Genomic DNA, 14,787 nt, shown 5'->3' on the forward strand with positions numbered 1-14,787 from the left:
AAAAACTTTTTTAGCAAAAAAACAGTCCCAAAAAATATGCTGTATTGTTTCCACCTTATTGCAACCTTCCCTAGGACATAGTTCTTGAACCTTTATCCCCCGGTCATTCAAAAAAGCCCTTGTTGGCAAGCATCCATGCAACGCCATCCAGGTTACATCCTTCTGTCTGTTGCTGATTCCACGCATGAAAAAAAGCTTCCACACCTGTCCAGACTGTGCATTATTACAAAACGGCACATCACATAACATCTCCTTCTTCTTAATACCTGAGACAATCAGTTTTTTGTCCGGTCTAACCATGGAGCTTATCCCATTTTGATCATAGAAGGACCTAAGCACCACATAAAAAAACGGTATCACAAACGAAACTGGTTTTCTTAAATCCTTCTCACACCAGCTCCATTTCTGGAAAAGCCGTCCTGCTAAATATTTGCACATGTCCGCAGTCCTGTTATTGCACTGGGATAATTTATAAATGTTCAAAAAATAATGCATTCTTAAAAATAAGTCAATGTTAGGAAAATCACAACCCCCATTTTCCACAGAACACATAACCATTCCTCTTCTTAGTTTCTCCATTTTGGATCCCCAAAAAAACACAAACAGTTTCCTTGTCACTCTCTTTGTCCAAAGCACAGCAGGTGGGAAAATCAAAGCAGTGTACAGCAGAAGCGGGAGAATCACAGACTTGATTACCAGCACTTTCCCTCTCAGCGACAGGTTCCTTAGTTTCCAAAAGTTCAACTTCTGATCCATTTTGTCTTCTAGAATCTTCAGGCTGCTTTTCCCTTTCAGTTCCTTCTCAAAGATGACACCAAGAACCTCAATTTCCTCCCTACTCTCCACTCCTGCCACGTTAACCTCAACCTGCCTCCCAAAGTTACAAAGCTGGCACTTTCCTCAATTCACCGCCATACCAGCCACACAACAAAAAATCCTTACGTGCAAATTCACTCTATTGAGATCCGCCTGTGAACCACAAGTAAAAACAATATCATCCATATAACTTAAAGACTTGACTGGACCCCCGGATCCCCCAGGAATAAAAACACCAGCCACACACTTGTCAACTTGCACACTTTTTAAAAGGGCCTCCACCACACAGATAAAAAGAATTGGTGACAGGGGACAACCCTGCCTAACTCCCGATAAAATATTAAAACTGGAACTCACATGCCCATTAACTAAAATCTGGCTACTGACCCCACAATAAAAACTCTTAATGACCATCAATAATTTATCCGGAACACCAAGGTGACTTAAAGCAGAGAACAAAAATCTATGTGATATTTTATCAAAGGCTTTCTCCAGGTCCACCGACTGTAACAAAAGAGCATTCTTATTCAAATTAGCCTGATAAATTAAGTCTCTTAGAAGCAGCAAATTATCTGAAATTTTCCTACCAGGCACTGCACATGCCTGATACTCCCCCACCATATCACCTATCACATCTGCCAGTCTACCAGCCACAATTTTAGAAATAATTTTGTAATCACTGTTTAACAATGTTATGGGCCTCCAATTTTTAATATCCCTCATGTCCCCTTTCTTATGAATCAGCGTAACAATCCCCCTACGCATAGAAACCGATAAAATCCCATGAGTAAAACAATATTGCACCACCCGGGAAAACTCCACACCTATAATATCCCAAAATCTAACATAAAATTCAGCAGGAAGACCATCACAGCCTGGCGTCTTGCCTTTCGCCAAGCCATCCACTGCCCGTCTAATTTCATCTTTCCCAACCTCCTCACTTAAAAACCCAATTTTCTCCTCAGGAATATTATTAGTTAATACTTTGCAATAATCATTAATTTCCGCATCACTGGCTCTACTATCGTTAGAGAAGAGTGTTTCATAAAAGGAAAGAATACTGCCAATCATCTCATCCCCAGATACCTCCCCTGCAGGAGAAAAAACAGACTTAAAAACCCCTTTAGGTTTAAAACATTTTTTAAAAAAGTATCTGGAACATTGCTCATTTTCCTCCATGTGCTTTATTTTTGCCTTAAACATAATAGTCTTCCCTTTTTCAATAAGTATCTTCTTCAGTTCGTCCTTCAAATCTGCAATCTCTTTATCCACCTCCATCCCCGCTCTCTTAAACTTATGGAGTACTTCCAATTTTGAAATAACAGCAGCATCATGATCCCTTTTGGCTTTCGCTCTCCTAAAACACACCCCTTTAAAATAACATGCAAATTTCTCCTTAGCCCAGTCCCACCACTCTAGCAAATCTTTAAAAAGGTGCTGTTCAGACACACAAGACAAAAACACTTTATTAAAACCAACCTTAACACTCTCCTCTTCCAGCAGGCTTACGTTCAGCTTCCAGTGTCCCTTTCCAAAAGCCAGGGACTCAGCTATACACAGATCTACCACTATCATCTTGTGGTCAGAAAAAGTCGTCATCACGTGGTTGCACTTGGCCACCTTAATCCCTTCAGACATAAAAACATAGTCAATTCGGGAAACACTACGTCCACTGTCTGATATGTATGTGAACTTATCACTTGGCCCAACCATCAGACCAGCATCCGTGTAGCGTAAATCCTGCACAATCTGATTTAAAATATTAGACGTAACATCAGTCTTACCTTCCGTAGAGCTCTTACGATCTTTTGCGGATCTGACACAATTAAAATCTCCAGCCACTATAGTGAAGTCTCTGCCTGGTAAAAACAACTTTAGAGACTCCAAAGACCCAACTCTTGCTTGTTTATCAGCAGGGGCATAAACATTAAAAACCCGTACCCGCTGACCTAAAAAATCCACTAATAAAAACAAACATCTCCCAGGTATGATTACTTTAAACTCTAAAACCTTTAGACTGGAATTACACAGTAAAATGCCCACCCCTTCATTCCTGTTTTCTGAGCATGGGGACCAAAAAGATTGCCCCTTATTCCACTCACTCTCATGCGGGGCAGATTTAATTACACATTCCTGCAGACAGACAATATCTGCATTCACACTCTCAATGTACTCCAGTATCCCTGCTCTCCTACAAGCAGAACCAATCCCTCGTACATTCAGAGAAGCAACACACAACGCCATCATAACAACAGGAAAAAATCTCCACCATACCCGATCCATCATGAACCAGGAGAAAACCCACTCCTGCCACCCACTTTTCTACGTATATCAGGCGACTCAGAACTCGAGTCCCTGTTAGAATAACCTGGTCTTAGGGAGACTGGATCTTCCTGCCCCCCAGACCAACACCCCTCCACCTTACTTCTTTTAATCACGGAGGCATAACTCTCCTCCTTGCCATCATCTTCCTCCTCATTTTCACTCCAATCACTGTTAACCCTATCACGCTGCTGAGGGGTTATAGTTCCATCCGAATCAGAATCCTCCTCCTCCAAAACCTCCATTTCCTCACCCCCATCTCTTCCCAAAACAGGATTCACTGACTCCGCCATATTAGACAAATCCATCCCATCACCCGGGCCATGCACATCAGCTACTTTGTTTATTACTTCCAGCCCCTCCCTCAAACCAACTTTCTTCTGGCTCCGCCCCTTTTCCTCCATCTTGGGCACCGCATGGTCTCTTCCCCTACCACCATCTTGTTTTTGGCTTTCCCCCTCTGAGTCTGAGCCTTCGCCCTCCTCCCCACTTTCCTGCCGAGTCTTCTTCTGCCTCTCTTCAGCGTCCACCTGTGACCTAGGAATCTGAGCCCACAATCTACATTTCCTTGCAAGGTGATCTGCATGTCCACACAAATCACACACCTTATTCATTGGGCAACCACTTGCAACATGCCCAGATTTCCCACAACCTCTACAAACATCACCTTGCACTGGACAATCTTTCTGAACATGTCCAAACTCATGACACTTCCTACAATATTCCATCTGTCCATTATAAAAACAAAATCCCCTTTCTCCTCCGATAGAAAACTGTGCAGGAATGCTCTTGGCACCCCCAATAGCTCTATCATCCGGTCTCAGTTTTACAACATATCTCCTCTTGCCATTTAGATAATTGTATTTGTTCTTCATTCTTCCCAAAAATTTAACCTCACTACAATACCGAGCTAAAAAATTGGAAACAGTCTCATCCGGAACTTTAGGGTTATACATGTGCACAACCACATACTTATATGTCTGCTGGAACAGAGGTTCCAGTGCAATAAACTCTAGGCATTTCAATTCCTTTTCTTCCTTCATTCGTACCAACTCCATGTAGACTCTCTGGCAAATACTCAAAGAAACAAAAGTGATATCATAAATTCCTTGTTTCTGAAAATCCTGCAGTGCCAATACATCCGTTACCTTCAAGCCATTAATGTTCTTCAAGACATCAACGCAAACTTGGTCCAAACCGATTTCTCCTTCATGACCTGCAGCCACCTTCAGACGGACCGAGTCCTCTAATCCACGTGTTTTCTCCACCATTTTTACAGCAGATAAACACAATCGCCGCTCAATCGCACACTAGGGCCCCACAAGGGGGAACCCCAGTCACAACTGCCCTCCAAACAACACCAGCAGCAGAAAACCACCACTGATCTTGCCAAAAGGCCGAGAAGCGATAACCAGAATTGGTTTCAAACTACGGAGCCACCCAAGGATCCTAAAAAGTCCATTTGTGGAGATGAGCTCCTGGACTCCCGTTAAGAAGACATGTTGTCAACCTCTAGATCCCTTACATGCCTGCACTTTTCGGCTTGCTGCTGCTGCAATCCACGCGTTTTAGATCTGCATAACTCCACCTCTTTAAACACAGCACCTTCACCCCCTGCTGTTCCCACCCGCCTCAACACCGTTGGAAGGGAGGAGAACCAATTAAGGCGGGGGGTGGGGTGGAACGAGCAGCTGTCTACCCTTAGCAGGAGGGCTCCTGATTACATACCTCTCCTGCTGCTGCTGCTGCTGGCTGTCCAGCAGCAGACTGAAGGTGGCTGCTGCTGTGCACAGGTATATAAAGGCTCAGAGCCTATTATGACACGCGCAGCCAGCGTTCCATTGCCACATTCCATCTACTGCAGGCAGGATACCTGGCTGGCTGAATGTCGCTGAGAAGCTCACAGAGACCGCCATAAGCAACAGTTTAACAGAATGCCACAGACTAATCAACCAAACTTTTTGGGTTGGGTTCTCTTTTATAGTCTGCAGGCATTAAATGAAAGAAGTCAGTGTTCCAGCAGAAGGAGACAACGTTTCAGAAAAGGCATTGTAGCAAACCAAAAAAGAAATTTTAAGCGCAACAGAGTAACCAGCGCACATACCTGTTAGCTCAGGTGAGTTTAAAAGGCTGCTGTTGATAACAAGGGCATTTGCTAAATAGATGGTGTGTGTGCAACAATATACTGAAAGGTCAATTATATTGTGCAGCTTATCTCACCACCTGTAGTTATTTAGGTGAAAGCTCCAAAATGCTTGCCTAATATGTCTGTTTATCCAAAAGGAAGCAAAAAGGGAGAGCTAGAAAGATAGCATTGCATCACATTACATGGCAATGCAATGCACAGTTGCTGAAGTTGAACCAAAATGAGCTTGTAATCTGGCTTCTGCAACTTTGAACATGAAAAATCCAATGAGGAGAAGAAAAGCAGAGCCAAAGAGTCCATCCCAAAATCCGACAAACAAGCAAAATGAACAAAAAACATTGAATTCAATTCTTTCTGATTTTAGAAACTGCATTAAAGAAGGGGTGCACCGGTCCTGGAGATACTGCAATACCAGGTCAATGCGTGGAGTGGACAGAGTAAGCTCTTTTTCCATCTCCCTGTTCTAAAAATCCATTTAATATATGGTCCCCAGATAGGGGACGTATCAGATATTAAACTGATAAGAACAGATACTACACTTGATCTTAGCCAAAAGGCCGAGAAGCGATAACCAGAATTGGTTTCAAACTACGGAGCCACCCAAGGATCCTAAAAAGTCCATTTGTGGAGATGAGCTCCTGGACTCCCGTTAAGAAGACATGTTGTCAACCTCTAGATCCCTTACATGCCTGCACTTTTCGGCTTGCTGCTGCTGCAATCCACGCGTTTTAGATCTGCATAACTCCACCTCTTTAAACACAGCACCTTCACCCCCTGCTGTTCCCACCCGCCTCAACACCGTTGGAAGGGAGGAGAACCAATTAAGGCGGGGGGGTGGGGTGGAACGAGCAGCTGTCTACCCTTAGAAGGAGGGCTCCTGATTACATACCTCTCCTGCTGCTGCTGCTGCTGGCTGTCCAGCAGCAGACTGAAGGTGGCTGCTGCTGTGCACAGGTATATAAAGGCTCAGAGCCTATTATGACACGCGCAGCCAGCGTTCCATTGCCACATTCCATCTACTGCAGGCAGGATACCTGGCTGGCTGAATGTCGCTGAGAAGCTCACAGAGACCGCCATAAGCAACAGTTTAACAGAATGCCACAGATTAATCAACCAAACTTTTTGGGTTGGGTTCTCTTTTATAGTCTGCAGGCATTAAATGAAAGAAGTCAGTGTTCCAGCAGAAGGAGACAACGTTTCAGAAAAGGCATTGTAGCAAACCAAAAAAGAAATTTTAAGCGCAGCAGAGTAACCAGCGCACATACCTGTTAGCTCAGGTGAGTTTAAAAGGCTGCTGTTGATAACAAGGGCATTTGCTAAATAGATGGTGTGTGTGCAACAATATACTGAAAGGTCAATTATATTGTGCAGCTTATCTCACCACCTGTAGTTATTTAGGTGAAAGCTCCAAAATGCTTGCCTAATATGTCTGTTTATCCAAAAGGAAGTAAAAAGGGAGAGCTAGAAAGATAGCATTGCATCACATTACATGGCAATGCAATGCACAGTTGCTGAAGTTGAACCAAAATGAGCTTGTAATCTGGCTTCTGCAACTTTGAACATGAAAAATCCAATGAGGAGAAGAAAAGCAGAGCCAAAGAGTCCATCCCAAAATCCGACAAACAAGCAAAATGAACAAAAAACATTGAATTCAATTCTTTCTGATTTTAGAAACTGCATTAAAGAAGGGGTGCACCGGTCCTGGAGATACTGCAATACCAGGTCAATGCGTGGAGTGGACAGAGCAAGCTCTTTTTCCATCTCCCTGTTCTAAAAATCCATTTAATATATGGTCCCCAGATAGGGAACGTATCAGATATTAAACTGATAAGAACAGATACTACACTTGATCTTAGCCAAAAGGCCGAGAAGCGATAACCAGAATTGGTTTCAAACTACGGAGCCACCCAAGGATCCTAAAAAGTCCATTTGTGGAGATGAGCTCCTGGACTCCCGTTAAGAAGACATGTTGTCAACCTCTAGATCCCTTACATGCCTGCACTTTTCGGCTTGCTGCTGCTGCAATCCACGCGTTTTAGATCTGCATAACTCCACCTCTTTAAACACAGCACCTTCACCCCCTGCTGTTCCCACCCGCCTCAACACCGTTGGAAGGGAGGAGAACCAATTAAGGCGGGGGGTGGGGTGGAACGAGCAGCTGTCTACCCTTAGCAGGAGGGCTCCTGATTACATACCTCTCCTGCTGCTGCTGCTGCTGGCTGTCCAGCAGCAGACTGAAGGTGGCTGCTGCTGTGCACAGGTATATAAAGGCTCAGAGCCTATTATGACACGCGCAGCCAGCGTTCCATTGCCACATTCCATCTACTGCAGGCAGGATACCTGGCTGGCTGAATGTCGCTGAGAAGCTCACAGAGACCGCCATAAGCAACAGTTTAACAGAATGCCACAGACTAATCAACCAAACTTTTTGGGTTGGGTTCTCTTTTATAGTCTGCAGGCATTAAATGAAAGAAGTCAGTGTTCCAGCAGAAGGAGACAACGTTTCAGAAAAGGCATTGTAGCAAACCAAAAAAGAAATTTTAAGCGCAGCAGAGTAACCAGCGCACATACCTGTTAGCTCAGGTGAGTTTAAAAGGCTGCTGTTGATAACAAGGGCATTTGCTAAATAGATGGTGTGTGTGCAACAATATACTGAAAGGTCAATTATATTGTGCAGCTTATCTCACCACCTGTAGTTATTTAGGTGAAAGCTCCAAAATGCTTGCCTAATATGTCTGTTTATCCAAAAGGAAGTAAAAAGGGAGAGCTAGAAAGATAGCATTGCATCACATTACATGGCAATGCAATGCACAGTTGCTGAAGTTGAACCAAAATGAGCTTGTAATCTGGCTTCTGCAACTTTGAACATGAAAAATCCAATGAGGAGAAGAAAAGCAGAGCCAAAGAGTCCATCCCAAAATCCGACAAACAAGCAAAATGAACAAAAAACATTGAATTCAATTCTTTCTGATTTTAGAAACTGCATTAAAGAAGGGGTGCACCGGTCCTGGAGATACTGCAATACCAGGTCAATGCGTGGAGTGGACAGAGCAAGCTCTTTTTCCATCTCCCTGTTCTAAAAATCCATTTAATATATGGTCCCCAGATAGGGGACGTATCAGATATTAAACTGATAAGAACAGATACTACACTTGATCTTAGCCAAAAGGCCGAGAAGCGATAACCAGAATTGGTTTCAAACTACGGAGCCACCCAAGGATCCTAAAAAGTCCATTTGTGGAGATGAGCTCCTGGACTCCCGTTAAGAAGACATGTTGTCAACCTCTAGATCCCTTACATGCCTGCACTTTTCGGCTTGCTGCTGCTGCAATCCACGCGTTTTAGATCTGCATAACTCCACCTCTTTAAACACAGCACCTTCACCCCCTGCTGTTCCCACCCGCCTCAACACCGTTGGAAGGGAGGAGAACCAATTAAGGCGGGGGGTGGGGTGGAACGAGCAGCTGTCTACCCTTAGCAGGAGGGCTCCTGATTACATACCTCTCCTGCTGCTGCTGCTGCTGGCTGTCCAGCAGCAGAGTGAAGGTGGCTGCTGCTGTGCACAGGTATATTAAGGCTCAGAGCCTATTATGACACGCGCAGCCAGCGTTCCATTGCCACATTCCATCTACTGCAGGCAGGATACCTGGCTGGCTGAATGTCGCTGAGAAGCTCACAGAGACCGCCATAAGCAACAGTTTAACAGAAGCCACAGACTAATCAACCAAACTTTTTGGGTTGGGTTCTCTTTTATAGTCTGCAGGCATTAAATGAAAGAAGTCAGTGTTCCAGCAGAAGGAGACAACGTTTCAGAAAAGGCATTGTAGCAAACCAAAAAAGAAATTTTAAGCGCAGCAGAGTAACCAGCGCACATACCTGTTAGCTCAGGTGAGTTTAAAAGGCTGCTGTTGATAACAAGGGCATTTGCTAAATAGATGGTGTGTGTGCAACAATATACTGAAAGGTCAATTATATTGTGCAGCTTATCTCACCACCTGTAGTTATTTAGGTGAAAGCTCCAAAATGCTTGCCTAATATGTCTGTTTATCCAAAAGGAAGTAAAAAGGGAGAGCTAGAAAGATAGCATTGCATCACATTACATGGCAATGCAATGCACAGTTGCTGAAGTTGAACCAAAATGAGCTTGTAATCTGGCTTCTGCAACTTTGAACATGAAAAATCCAATGAGGAGAAGAAAAGCAGAGCCAAAGAGTCCATCCCAAAATCCGACAAACAAGCAAAATGAACAAAAAACATTGAATTCAATTCTTTCTGATTTTAGAAACTGCATTAAAGAAGGGGTGCACCGGTCCTGGAGATACTGCAATACCAGGTCAATGCGTGGAGTGGACAGAGCAAGCTCTTTTTCCATCTCCCTGTTCAAAAAATCCATTTAATATATGGTCCCCAGATAGGGGACGTATCAGATATTAAACTGATAAGAACAGATACTACACTTGATCTTAGCCAAAAGGCCGAGAAGCGATAACCAGAATTGGTTTCAAACTACGGAGCCACCCAAGGATCCTAAAAAGTCCATTTGTGGAGATGAGCTCCTGGACTCCCGTTAAGAAGACATGTTGTCAACCTCTAGATCCCTTACATGCCTGCACTTTTCGGCTTGCTGCTGCTGCAATCCACGCGTTTTAGATCTGCATAACTCCACCTCTTTAAACACAGCACCTTCACCCCCTGCTGTTCCCACCCGCCTCAACACCGTTGGAAGGGAGGAGAACCAATTAAGGCGGGGGGTGGGGTGGAACGAGCAGCTGTCTACCCTTAGCAGGAGGGCTCCTGATTACATACCTCTCCTGCTGCTGCTGCTGCTGGCTGTCCAGCAGCAGACTGAAGGTGGCTGCTGCTGTGCACAGGTATATTAAGGCTCAGAGCCTATTATGACACGCGCAGCCAGCGTTCCATTGCCACATTCCATCTACTGCAGGCAGGATACCTGGCTGGCTGAATGTCGCTGAGAAGCTCACAGAGACCGCCATAAGCAACAGTTTAACAGAAGCCACAGACTAATCAACCAAACTTTTTGGGTTGGGTTCTCTTTTATAGTCTGCAGGCATTAAATGAAAGAAGTCAGTGTTCCAGCAGAAGGAGACAACGTTTCAGAAAAGGCATTGTAGCAAACCAAAAAAGAAATTTTAAGCGCAGCAGAGTAACCAGCGCACATACCTGTTAGCTCAGGTGAGTTTAAAAGGCTGCTGTTGATAACAAGGGCATTTGCTAAATAGATGGTGTGTGTGCAACAATATACTGAAAGGTCAATTATATTGTGCAGCTTATCTCACCACCTGTAGTTATTTAGGTGAAAGCTCCAAAATGCTTGCCTAATATGTCTGTTTATCCAAAAGGAAGTAAAAAGGGAGAGCTAGAAAGATAGCATTGCATCACATTACATGGCAATGCAATGCACAGTTGCTGAAGTTGAACCAAAATGAGCTTGTAATCTGGCTTCTGCAACTTTGAACATGAAAAATCCAATGAGGAGAAGAAAAGCAGAGCCAAAGAGTCCATCCCAAAATCCGACAAACAAGCAAAATGAACAAAAAACATTGAATTCAATTCTTTCTGATTTTAGAAACTGCATTAAAGAAGGGGTGCACCGGTCCTGGAGATACTGCAATACCAGGTCAATGCGTGGAGTGGACAGAGCAAGCTCTTTTTCCATCTCCCTGTTCTAAAAATCCATTTAATATATGGTCCCCAGATAGGGGACGTATCAGATATTAAACTGATAAGAACAGATACTACACTTGATCTTAGCCAAAAGGCCGAGAAGCGATAACCAGAATTGGTTTCAAACTACGGAGCCACCCAAGGATCCTAAAAAGTCCATTTGTGGAGATGAGCTCCTGGACTCCCGTTAAGAAGACATGTTGTCAACCTCTAGATCCCTTACATGCCTGCACTTTTCGGCTTGCTGCTGCTGCAATCCACGCGTTTTAGATCTGCATAACTCCACCTCTTTAAACACAGCACCTTCACCCCCTGCTGTTCCCACCCGCCTCAACACCGTTGGAAGGGAGGAGAACCAATTAAGGCGGGGGGTGGGGTGGAACGAGCAGCTGTCTACCCTTAGCAGGAGGGCTCCTGATTACATACCTCTCCTGCTGCTGCTGCTGCTGGCTGTCCAGCAGCAGACTGAAGGTGGCTGCTGCTGTGCACAGGTATATAAAGGCTCAGAGCCTATTATGACACGCGCAGCCAGCGTTCCATTGCCACATTCCATCTACTGCAGGCAGGATACCTGGCTGGCTGAATGTCGCTGAGAAGCTCACAGAGACCGCCATAAGCAACAGTTTAACAGAATGCCACAGACTAATCAACCAAACTTTTTGGGTTGGGTTCTCTTTTATAGTCTGCAGGCATTAAATGAAAGAAGTCAGTGTTCCAGCAGAAGGAGACAACGTTTCAGAAAAGGCATTGTAGCAAACCAAAAAAGAAATTTTAAGCGCAGCAGAGTAACCAGCGCACATACCTGTTAGCTCAGGTGAGTTTAAAAGGCTGCTGTTGATAACAAGGGCATTTGCTAAATAGATGGTGTGTGTGCAACAATATACTGAAAGGTCAATTATATTGTGCAGCTTATCTCACCACCTGTAGTTATTTAGGTGAAAGCTCCAAAATGCTTGCCTAATATGTCTGTTTATCCAAAAGGAAGTAAAAAGGGAGAGCTAGAAAGATAGCATTGCATCACATTACATGGCAATGCAATGCACAGTTGCTGAAGTTGAACCAAAATGAGCTTGTAATCTGGCTTCTGCAACTTTGAACATGAAAAATCCAATGAGGAGAAGAAAAGCAGAGCCAAAGAGTCCATCCCAAAATCCGACAAACAAGCAAAATGAACAAAAAACATTGAATTCAATTCTTTCTGATTTTAGAAACTGCATTAAAGAAGGGGTGCACCGGTCCTGGAGATACTGCAATACCAGGTCAATGCGTGGAGTGGACAGAGCAAGCTCTTTTTCCATCTCCCTGTTCTAAAAATCCATTTAATATATGGTCCCCAGATAGGGGACGTATCAGATATTAAACTGATAAGAACAGATACTACACTTGATCTTAGCCAAAAGGCCGAGAAGCGATAACCAGAATTGGTTTCAAACTACGGAGCCACCCAAGGATCCTAAAAAGTCCATTTGTGGAGATGAGCTCCTGGACTCCCGTTAAGAAGACATGTTGTCAACCTCTAGATCCCTTACATGCCTGCACTTTTCGGCTTGCTGCTGCTGCAATCCACGCGTTTTAGATCTGCATAACTCCACCTCTTTAAACACAGCACCTTCACCCCCTGCTGTTCCCACCCGCCTCAACACCGTTGGAAGGGAGGAGAACCAATTAAGGCGGGGGGTGGGGTGGAACGATCATCTGTCTACCCTTAGCAGGAGGGCTCCTGATTACATACCTCTCCTGCTGCTGCTGCTGCTGGCTGTCCAGCAGCAGACTGAAGGTGGCTGCTGCTGTGCACAGGTATATAAAGGCTCAGAGCCTATTATGACACGCGCAGCCAGCGTTCCATTGCCACATTCCATCTACTGCAGGCAGGATACCTGGCTGGCTGAATGTCGCTGAGAAGCTCACAGAGACCGCCATAAGCAACAGTTTAACAGAATGCCACAGACTAATCAACCAAACTTTTTGGGTTGGGTTCTCTTTTATAGTCTGCAGGCATTAAATGAAAGAAGTCAGTGTTCCAGCAGAAGGAGACAACGTTTCAGAAAAGGCATTGTAGCAAACCAAAAAAGAAATTTTAAGCGCAGCAGAGTAACCAGCGCACATACCTGTTAGCTCAGGTGAGTTTAAAAGGCTGCTGTTGATAACAAGGGCATTTGCTAAATAGATGGTGTGTGTGCAACAATATACTGAAAGGTCAATTATATTGTGCAGCTTATCTCACCACCTGTAGTTATTTAGGTGAAAGCTCCAAAATGCTTGCCTAATATGTCTGTTTATCCAAAAGGAAGTAAAAAGGGAGAGCTAGAAAGATAGCATTGCATCACATTACATGGCAATGCAATGCACAGTTGCTGAAGTTGAACCAAAATGAGCTTGTAATCTGGCTTCTGCAACTTTGAACATGAAAAATCCAATGAGGAGAAGAAAAGCAGAGCCAAAGAGTCCATCCCAAAATCCGACAAACAAGCAAAATGAACAAAAAACATTGAATTCAATTCTTTCTGATTTTAGAAACTGCATTAAAGAAGGGGTGCACCGGTCCTGGAGATACTGCAATACCAGGTCAATGCGTGGAGTGGACAGAGCAAGCTCTTTTTCCATCTCCCTGTTCTAAAAATCCATTTAATATATGGTCCCCAGATAGGGGACGTATCAGATATTAAACTGATAAGAACAGATACTACACTTGATCTTAGCCAAAAGGCCGAGAAGCGATAACCAGAATTGGTTTCAAACTACGGAGCCACCCAAGGATCCTAAAAAGTCCATTTGTGGAGATGAGCTCCTGGACTCCCGTTAAGAAGACATGTTGTCAACCTCTAGATCCCTTACATGCCTGCACTTTTCGGCTTGCTGCTGCTGCAATCCACGCGTTTTAGATCTGCATAACTCCACCTCTTTAAACACAGCACCTTCACCCCCTGCTGTTCCCACCCGCCTCAACACCGTTGGAAGGGAGGAGAACCAATTAAGGCGGGGGGTGGGGTGGAACGAGCAGCTGTCTACCCTTAGCAGGAGGGCTCCTGATTACATACCTCTCCTGCTGCTGCTGCTGCTGGCTGTCCAGCAGCAGACTGAAGGTGGCTGCTGCTGTGCACAGGTATATAAAGGCTCAGAGCCTATTATGACACGCGCAGCCAGCGTTCCATTGCCACATTCCATCTACTGCAGGCAGGATACCTGGCTGGCTGAATGTCGCTGAGAAGCTCACAGAGACCGCCATAAGCAACAGTTTAACAGAATGCCACAGACTAATCAACCAAACTTTTTGGGTTGGGTTCTCTTTTATAGTCTGCAGGCATTAAATGAAAGAAGTCAGTGTTCCAGCAGAAGGAGACAACGTTTCAGAAAAGGCATTGTAGCAAACCAAAAAAGAAATTTTAAGCGCAGCAGAGTAACCAGCGCACATACCTGTTAGCTCAGGTGAGTTTAAAAGGCTGCTGTTGATAACAAGGGCATTTGCTAAATAGATGGTGTGTGTGCAACAATATACTGAAAGGTCAATTATATTGTGCAGCTTATCTCACCACCTGTAGTTATTTAGGTGAAAGCTCCAAAATGCTTGCCTAATATGTCTGTTTATCCAAAAGGAAGTAAAAAGGGAGAGCTAGAAAGATAGCATTGCATCACATTACATGGCAATGCAATGCACAGTTGCTGAAGTTGAACCAAAATGAGCTTGTAATCTGGCTTCTGCAACTTTGAACATGAAAAATCCAATGAGGAGAAGAAAAGCAGAGCCAAAGAGTCCATCCCAAAATCCGACAAACAAGCAAAATGAACAAAAAACATTGAATTCAATTCTTTCTGATTTT

General features: G+C 44.2%; 7 non-coding genes across 7 annotated transcripts; all 7 read right to left on the reverse strand.

The window, feature by feature from the left end:
* Positions 1–5,662: 5,662 nt before the first annotated feature.
* Positions 5,663–5,853, reverse strand: LOC141207225 (U2 spliceosomal RNA). Its single transcript, XR_012277646.1, has one exon. It is a non-coding gene; the product is annotated as a U2 spliceosomal RNA (small nuclear RNA).
* A 1,116-nt stretch (positions 5,854–6,969) lies between these two features.
* LOC141207130 (U2 spliceosomal RNA) lies at positions 6,970–7,160 on the reverse strand. The gene has a single exon (XR_012277553.1). It is a non-coding gene; the product is annotated as a U2 spliceosomal RNA (small nuclear RNA).
* A 1,115-nt stretch (positions 7,161–8,275) lies between these two features.
* On the reverse strand, positions 8,276–8,466 carry LOC141207592 (U2 spliceosomal RNA). The gene has a single exon (XR_012277924.1). It is a non-coding gene; the product is annotated as a U2 spliceosomal RNA (small nuclear RNA).
* Positions 8,467–9,580: 1,114 nt separating this feature from the next.
* On the reverse strand, positions 9,581–9,771 carry LOC141207434 (U2 spliceosomal RNA). The gene has a single exon (XR_012277771.1). It is a non-coding gene; the product is annotated as a U2 spliceosomal RNA (small nuclear RNA).
* Positions 9,772–10,885: 1,114 nt separating this feature from the next.
* Positions 10,886–11,076, reverse strand: LOC141207593 (U2 spliceosomal RNA). Its single transcript, XR_012277925.1, has one exon. It is a non-coding gene; the product is annotated as a U2 spliceosomal RNA (small nuclear RNA).
* Positions 11,077–12,191: 1,115 nt separating this feature from the next.
* Positions 12,192–12,382, reverse strand: LOC141207594 (U2 spliceosomal RNA). Its single transcript, XR_012277926.1, has one exon. It is a non-coding gene; the product is annotated as a U2 spliceosomal RNA (small nuclear RNA).
* A 1,115-nt stretch (positions 12,383–13,497) lies between these two features.
* On the reverse strand, positions 13,498–13,688 carry LOC141207595 (U2 spliceosomal RNA). Its single transcript, XR_012277927.1, has one exon. It is a non-coding gene; the product is annotated as a U2 spliceosomal RNA (small nuclear RNA).
* Between the last annotated feature and the right edge of the window lie 1,099 nt (positions 13,689–14,787).

Source organism: Phyllobates terribilis, unplaced genomic scaffold (genome assembly GCF_046119375.1).
Source record: "Phyllobates terribilis strain yellow unplaced genomic scaffold, ASM4611937v1 Scaffold_160__1_contigs__length_4322635, whole genome shotgun sequence".
In the NCBI taxonomy this organism is placed as follows: domain Eukaryota; kingdom Metazoa; phylum Chordata; class Amphibia; order Anura; family Dendrobatidae; genus Phyllobates; species Phyllobates terribilis.